Raw genomic sequence first — 8,222 nt, 5'->3', positions numbered from 1 at the left:
TGAGCATGTTATGCAGTGAGCGCTAGAGGGCAGTAGCTGGTTAGTAAGTACAACAAGGAAGACACATGTAGGCAATGATAGAAACATGCTTTTCTTCTCTGTGCTTCTTATCTCCCCTTTCCCTGTCCCCTCTTCTGGAACCTCTCCCTACTCCATTTGGTTTATAATAAGCTCATAAAGTTCATTAAGAGGAAAGCTGGTCTATTGAAAACATTACTTTTCATATATTTTTCCAACCTAACAGCTTGACAAATCTCCATGGGGTTTACATAAGCTTTAAGTAGGTTGAATAAATAAAACCTTGAATCAATTTAATTTAACAAGTATTTATTGACTAGCCACATGTAGGCTAGAATCAAATTAGGAACTAGGTTCCTCAGAGTTTTAAAATTTCTCTCCTCTTTGTTAAAAAAATTGGTTCGCGGAAAGAAGGCTTTCTGTGGATGTTTATAAAAGCTTTCCCCTGGTTCTCTTGTAGCTCCCTTCGTCCACCTTGCTGCATGCAGACTTTCTGTGATGGAGAAACTTGATGGGGAGCCCAGACCAGAGGCCATAGCAGTAGTCCCGATGAGAGATGGTATGGGCCCCAAATCAGGCAGTGACTGTGGGGATGGATGTAGAATGTAGGTAACTACTGGATTTAAGACCTGCTTCTAAGGAGAAGAGTAGCTCTTCTTACACTGCCCTCTTTGCTTATTACCCATCACGGGGGGTGAGACTGCTGCGAGCGGCATTCAGAGAGGGAAGAAGCCTGCATTTGCTTTTGTTTAAATAACTTGAACAATGACTAGCCAACCTTTTAGACAAGGTGCTCTGAATTATGGGCCCCCTCCTTTGGTTTGTGGGGAGGGAAGGTGACAATCAGAACAAGTGAGAAGATTATTGTGGTCCCCCCTCCTCAAAAATATCTTCTCTCCATATTTCACCAAGATACTCACATGGGTTAAAAAGCTATTCTTAAAAAAGCTAATGACCCCTGAAGAATTGAGCCTAGGGCTCATACCCTCTGGATGAATAATACTGCTACATTCTTGTTTCTCAATTACCCCTGGCCTGAGCGAGGCATCCTTGAAACTCTTTAGTCCTAGATTGTGGTGGGCACTACAGGTTAGCCATGTAACAGCCCCAGCTCCAGTTTTGCCTCATTTGTTATAGGTTAGAAGAGTCAGATTCTTTCCCAGCCCCTCTTGCAGTTAGGGATGGGCCTGTGACCCATTTCGATCTGAAAGGAAACCTGGGGGCTTCTAGGAGAGATTCTTGATGAGTGAGGGCTACACAAGGAAGAAAGCCCTTTTTGCCCCAACCCATTATTTCTTGCTTGGAATGCTGGTCATGTAAGGACTTGATATTGGAGCTACTGCAGCCTTTCTACCACCACGAGGGGAGAAATCACTAACAAGCTAAGTCTGGCAAGGCGGGATGTGGGAAGATTCTGGTCCTCGATGACTTGGTTAAGCAGCATCACCAACCGTGGAACTGCCCACTTCTAATCTGTTCTGCGATGATAAATCTCCATTTTGTACCACTTTTAGTCACGTATTCTGTTACTTTTTAAAAGATTTTATTGGGGAATTGGGGGAGGGGAAAAGTGCTGGGGAATCGGAGAAGGGGAACAGCCAAGTTGCTGTCCTTTTGTTCTTCAGTCTAGTTGTGGAGGACATCGCTTCACTGGCCCATGTTGGTATTATCATTGCACTCTTCCCGGGTGAGGCAGATCGGTTGCCAGCCACTGGATGGCTGCTCATGACAGCTCTTGGCAGCTCACACCGGCGGCCAGCCACTCACACAAGCTGCCAGTCGCTCATGTAGCTCACGGCAGCCCACTGCAGCAGGGGCTGCAGCCTACGCCATCGCTGGCGACTCATGGCAGCCCAGCTCCAGGTCGAGCTGTTGTTCACCATCTTAGCTGTAGAGGGCACAGCGGCCCTAGCCCTCATGTGGGATCCGAACTGGGGCCCTGCTGCTCAGAGCTAGCGTTCCAAGCCAACTCTTAACCAACGCGCCACTCAGCCGGTCCTTCCATTACTTATTAATAATGATAGTAAAGGTCCTTACGCTATGTGCCAGGCACACTTTTACATATGCAAACTCATTCCTACAACAACCTCATGAATTTTTATACTTATTTCGCAAATGAGCAAAGTGAGGCACAGAGAGGTTTAAGGGACTTGCTTGAAATCATTTGCCCAGATAATCTGGCTCCAGAGTTTCCATTCTTTACATTTTTATAACTGGAGCAATGCACAGTATAGCTAAAAAAAAAAATGCAATAGATCAGACATATTCTAGATAACAGCTTTTAAATTTTGTTGAATTGAATGATACCCTGAGCCAAAAGCATGGAAATTAGGAGATCAGTGGTCTCATTCTGGGGAAGGCTTCCTCCACTTTCTCAGCTGCTGACATCTTGTTTTCTTGTACGACTACCTATCACCTGGGCCAAAGTTAATTGTCCCTCTTCAGCTGGAGGCACACTGGAGTAGAGCACCCACCCTGTTCCTGGGTTCTCGCTCCTCTGTTAATAGTACCACCAACCACCCAGACTCCCTTATACTGAGCAACTTCAAAGTCATATTCTACTTCTCTCTCTCCCTCTGCCTCCACATCCAGTGTTTACCAACTATTATTTATTCCTTTTCAAAAATGCTTCTCAAAGTTAACCCTTCCCACTGTCACTTCCTGTTTAGTTTCCCTAACCTGTTTCTCCTTACTCTACTCCCAAGGTACACACACTCCCTCCATGTGACCTCCAGATGCTTTAAAAGCATGACACAGTGCATCATGCATTACACCTCTGCACCCCCCATTACCTGCAGGGGGTATTACCCATTGAGTGTCACATAACAAGGTTCCCAACACCCTAGCCCCAACCTAACTGTCCTCCCATCTACCTTCCTTACCAAAAAACCTGGGCTGCAGCTATCCACCCCTCTTCACCATCCGTGCCAGGCACCCTCGTGAGCCATGCTATTCCCTCTGCTTGTAAATGCCCTTCCTCTTCTTCACCTGGCAAATTTCCACTCACCTTTCAAGTCTCAGCTCAAACATCACCTCCATCGCCATCTTCTCAGAGCCTCCCAGGAGAGGTCTTATTTATTGCTCCTGGATTTCTGGCACGACTCTTGATTTATACCATTAGCAAGACACTTCCGTAGTATCTTCTAAGCTATCAGTTTCCATGTTCCACCACTGGACTGTGGTATATTTGAGAGCAGTACTTCTCTGATTCTCCCACACTTAATAGTGTGCCTGGCACACAGTAGACACTCCATAAATGATCATGAGTGAATTTTGAAACCTCTTCATTGAAGTTCATTCCTTTCAGCAATGAGCAGTAATGTGATTGGCTATACATGCAACAGCTTCTATATCATGAAGAGAAAATCCAGTTAAGACCCCACTTCTATGCATTTTTAGGAGAATGGGATACAATCCAGGTGCACTGTGATGAAGTGCATACACTTAACTAGGACCATGTGCTGAGGAACCGGTAGGTAAGTCTTTTGATTTTGTTTATTTCTCTCCCTAGGGTGGAGATAGTACAGTTTACTCAGCTTATAGAGAGGGTGAGCTGACAGGGTGTTTTTGTTTGTGCTCTTATGTTTTTAAGGTCACTTTTAGAGTACTTTTATAGCCAAAATAAGGCTCAGAATCTAAGTTATCTGTCCCCAAATTTTAATGTTGCTTAGCAAAAAGAGTCAAAACGAAAACTGAGAGCTCCAGCCTCCTGACTCAATATCCTTCCCACCACACTGTACTACTGTGAGCATGTGTGTTTCTGGAAATAATGCACCACGTGACACACACACCCAGATACAGGGGGAGGGGCAGGTGTCCCATTTTGAGTTTCAATCTTATTGTATATAATGTAATTTATAATGTTTTTAGTAAACATTTATTTTTCATCTATTCTCAAGGAGAAACATCCATTTACATTTAAATTATAGAAAATGAGGACACATAAGGCTTGTGAAAGACTAAATTCTGTTTCAGTGATTATATGCAAATGCTGTCTTTATCAAGGACCCACAGAATTACCTTTGCAACTTTATATTTGTTATCACTTTATTATGTGGATAATTTGTCTTTCCAGCAATATTGAAAGTAACATTTTGTCTTCTATTTCTTTTGATCTGCTAGCATCATTTATTGTTTGCCACCCAGGGGCTACAGTGCAGTAAAGGATAAGAAGAATACAGCTCAGGGAAGTAAAGGACTCTCCCAGCCTCATCCCTGCCTCTCCATCCTTGTATTTTCTGTCGAGGCAACACCTGTTGGCCCCTGCACTGTATAGGTGAGCAGTAAACATCTGTTAGTTTTAACATCTGCACATCTAAGCTCTAAGGGTTTTGGCCTATCTTTCGCAGGATGAAAAGAAGCCCAAATGCAGCCAGATAAGAATGATAAAAGTTAGGAGTGGTGGACCCTCCATCAGTCCAGCCTGTGTCACTCTCTTCCCAACACCACCCTCAACACTTCAGACCCTGAGACCTGTGTTCTCCTCCATCCCCACCTCTGCCTCCAGAGGCTTTGCTCCAACACTAAATAGGGAGATACAAGGAATTGTCAGACTCTGCTTTTGGGCTGCCCATCTCCTCAGACACTTGGCCTGTTCTCTTCATCATTGAAAGCCACTCAGTCACACCATCAGAAGAAAAAAGGAAACCCTCACCAGCTCTCACAATATATACATGATCACACACATTTGCAGGCGTATGCATAATAAGCTTAAAAAAACAACAATATGTGAAAGGATAATGTAGAATACATAGAATTTGGAGCTAATATTAATATATGTTTATGAGTGAGTAAGTAAGTGAGGGTGAATAGGTCAATGAGAGGGGACTGGGCAGATGAACCATTAGCAAGCAAATGGATGCTATTGTTTAATACTTAATGAAATTATACATGGTGCTAAGTCTATCAGCCTCAGTCGGTGTCCCCTAATAAACCAGTAGGGTGTTCCACGCTGGGTTGATCAGGTACGGTAGCACGCAGGCCAAATGCTGCTGCCATGTAGCCTTCTTTTTGAATGCCTGTGGGTAGATTCTGCAGACAGTAAGGAGCTATGAAGAATCATCCTTTCCCACCTGCCCCTGTTCTCATACTCAAGTCAGGTTCCGCATAGCTCAGTTTTTCTTCACACCCTCTTCAGTCAAAATCATCAGCCATCTTAAAACTTGGCTTCTTATCTTGAAAGAAAGAAAGAAAGAAAGAAAGAAAGAAAGAAAGAAANGAGGAAAGAAAGAAAGAAAGAAAGAAAGAAAGAAAGAAAGAAAGAAAGAAAGAAAGAAAGAAAGAAAGAAAGAAAGAAAGGAAGGAAGAAAGAGAGAGAAAAAGAAAGGAAGAAAGAAAGCGCTTGCATTCTGAGGACTTTGGGAACGGTGACATTTGCCCTCCCCTCACCCCACCCAGCCACAAAAACAGAACATACCTCTGGCTGGATTTCTGACCTCCCCTCCTCCCTGCTACAGTAGAGAGGAAAAGGGCACAACTTGAAGAAAAACAAGTATCAAGGGTGAATGGTGTGTACTGAACTTTAAAATGTTAAATTACAGTGAAAAATATTTTGGAGAAGAAACTATCTTCAAAATTGTGCTACATAGTAAAGTTAATGGAGCCCATATGTCGTCTACTAAAACTTAGAAAAACAAACTAAAAACAATACTTTAGCGCCTGCCAGGCTGAAATGGGATCTACTTCTTAATATTCACTCAACCCAGAGTCAAATGCTTTAAAATGGTAATGGTTCCAAAGTGCAGCTGAGCTCTGGATAAACAACCGACCTCAAACACAGGGGGCTTATGTTCTGATCCCAGCTCTGGGCAAATCACTTAATCTCCTGGTTCCTTCTCAATTTTCTCAGCTCTAAAATGGGGATATCGGTATTTCACAAGGTGTTTACAAGGCATACTAAAATGATTGTAAAGCACTTTACAAATGTTCAGTAACTGATGCTTTTCCATAACTTGGCTGCATCACGTCGTCCATTATCCAGTCAGTGGTGTGGAAATAAATGAAGACAAGCCAAATGAGCACAGAGGCTATTTATTCAGAGCTTGCCTTAGTAAGGGAGTCAGCCACCATCACTTGCATTTGGCAGAGACTCAAGACAGGCAGAGGAGTGGGGAAAATTTATAGAAACAAACAAAAAAAAAGGTGGGGAGAGGCTTCAGGTACGCCCTACTGGGAGGTTGCTGGCATGGGGAAGGTGGAGGTGTGCTACCTGGTTTGGGGAGAATTTTGGCTTTCTCTGGTTGGTCCTGGATGTAAAGGGGATGGAGATCCTGAGTTGGAAGCCAAGAGGCTAGACTCCTCGAACTGATTGTGGCAGAGGTTGTGGGTCAGAGTTCTATTGTTGTATACAGGTTTGGCCATTGTCTGCTTAGGTATTCAGTCTCTCTGTAGAAAATAGAAGGTGGGAGGGGTCCGACTACCCCCAAGAAACAACTAGGCACCTGTTAAGTAGCCTAAGGAATAACTTGTACTTTTTATACTTTTTAATCGCCTTTAGAAGCAGTGAATTTAGAAGATAGACTGTTGAACCAACAATTTTCACTCTCCAGAATCAATGGTCGTACCTACCACTGGACTGGCAATCAGGACAATTGGGTCCTAATGTAGTGGTTCTTACTTGGCATCCACTGCTCACAGGGCCCTTCTTCCCCCCCCCCCCACCTCCCGCCTTCAGTGTCCCCATGAATAGGCTGAGAATTCCTATCTCTCTAGCCTATCTCATCTTTTGGTTTTGAGAATAAGTGGCTTAATGTTTGAAAAAGGACCCTGTAAAGCAGGTATTTTAAAATCTATAAACCAGGTATTTTAGAAGGCATTTTAGTAGTGTGAGGAGGAAGAGAGTGGCACTAGCCTTTGAACTTCCACCTAGAGGTCTAGAGTCTTAGAAATGTTCTGAGTGTCCTGTGGGGAGACTGGCTGACTCTTCCTGAGACTCACCATCTTTGCTACCTGCACTTCCATTAAGGCTGCCTCGTTCCCACACCTCTGCTTGTCCATTTTTCATTTCAGCGAATGGGACTACTGGAAACTTGAGAATTTCTTGAGGGCCTGGCAGGAGGTTGCATACTTAACGTCTACCTCTCACTAATTCATTCATTTATTAAAAAATAGTGGGTTTCTTATTGTTAATTTTTTAAATGAAGAAATATTCTTAAATTTCTTATGTTTAATTTCTAATATAATAAATATTATTAGCTATAATCAATATAAACAAAATCTCTTTAAGTCTTCAACAATAGTTTAGAGTGTAAAGTGGCCCTGAGACTAAAAATTCATTAACCACTGCTTTGGATAATCTTACATTTTGTCCCAATAATTCTATATTTATGATTCCATTCTCAGAACATAGAATTGCACTTAAAAATTAAAGCAGAATATGTCCATTGCAGCATGTTTATCAATAGACTCGACCTAAGTCTCTGAATAGGATTAGTTAAATAATTCATAGTACATACAGTGTTATATAGTTAGTGAATATATTTTTTTTAAAATTTAATGAATACAAACAACTAATTTTCAACAAAGTAGCCCAGAACACACAATTGGGAATGGACAGTATCTTCAATAAATGATGTTGAAAAATCTGGATGTTCACATGCAAAAAAATAAAATTGGATCCTCATCTTAAATTATACACAGAAAAATCAACTCAAAATGAATTAAAGACAAATGTAAGACGTGAAACCATACAACTCTTAGAAGAAAACATATGAGAAAAGTTCCTTGACATTGGTCTTCCCAATGACTTTTTGGATTTGACACCAAAAGCAAAAGAAACAAAAGCAAAAATAAACAAGTGGGACTACATCAAACTAAATGCTTCTGCACAGCAAAAGAAATGATTGACAAAATGAAAAGACAACCTATGGAATGGGAGAAAATATTTGCATATCATGATTGCAAAAATATTTGCAATCTGATAAGGGATTAATAGCCAAAATATATAAGGAACTCTTACAACTCAATAGCAAAAAGACCAAATAACCCAATTAAAAAATAGATATTTTTCCAAAGAAGACATAAATGGCCAACAGGTACATTAAAAGGTGTTCAACATACTCATTATCCGGGAAGTGCAAACCAAAACCACAATGAGCTATCACGTCACACCCGATGGGATGGCTGTTATCAAAAAGGCAAGAGATAACAAATGCTGGTGAAAATGTGAAGAAAAGGGAACCCTTGTGTACTGTTGTTGAGAATAT

The sequence above is a fragment of the Hipposideros armiger genome, unplaced genomic scaffold, assembly GCF_001890085.2.
Source record: "Hipposideros armiger isolate ML-2016 unplaced genomic scaffold, ASM189008v1 scaffold_76, whole genome shotgun sequence".
Lineage (NCBI taxonomy): Eukaryota > Metazoa > Chordata > Mammalia > Chiroptera > Hipposideridae > Hipposideros > Hipposideros armiger.
The sequence above is the reverse complement of the archived record's forward strand: the minus strand, read 5'-3'. Positions refer to the sequence as shown.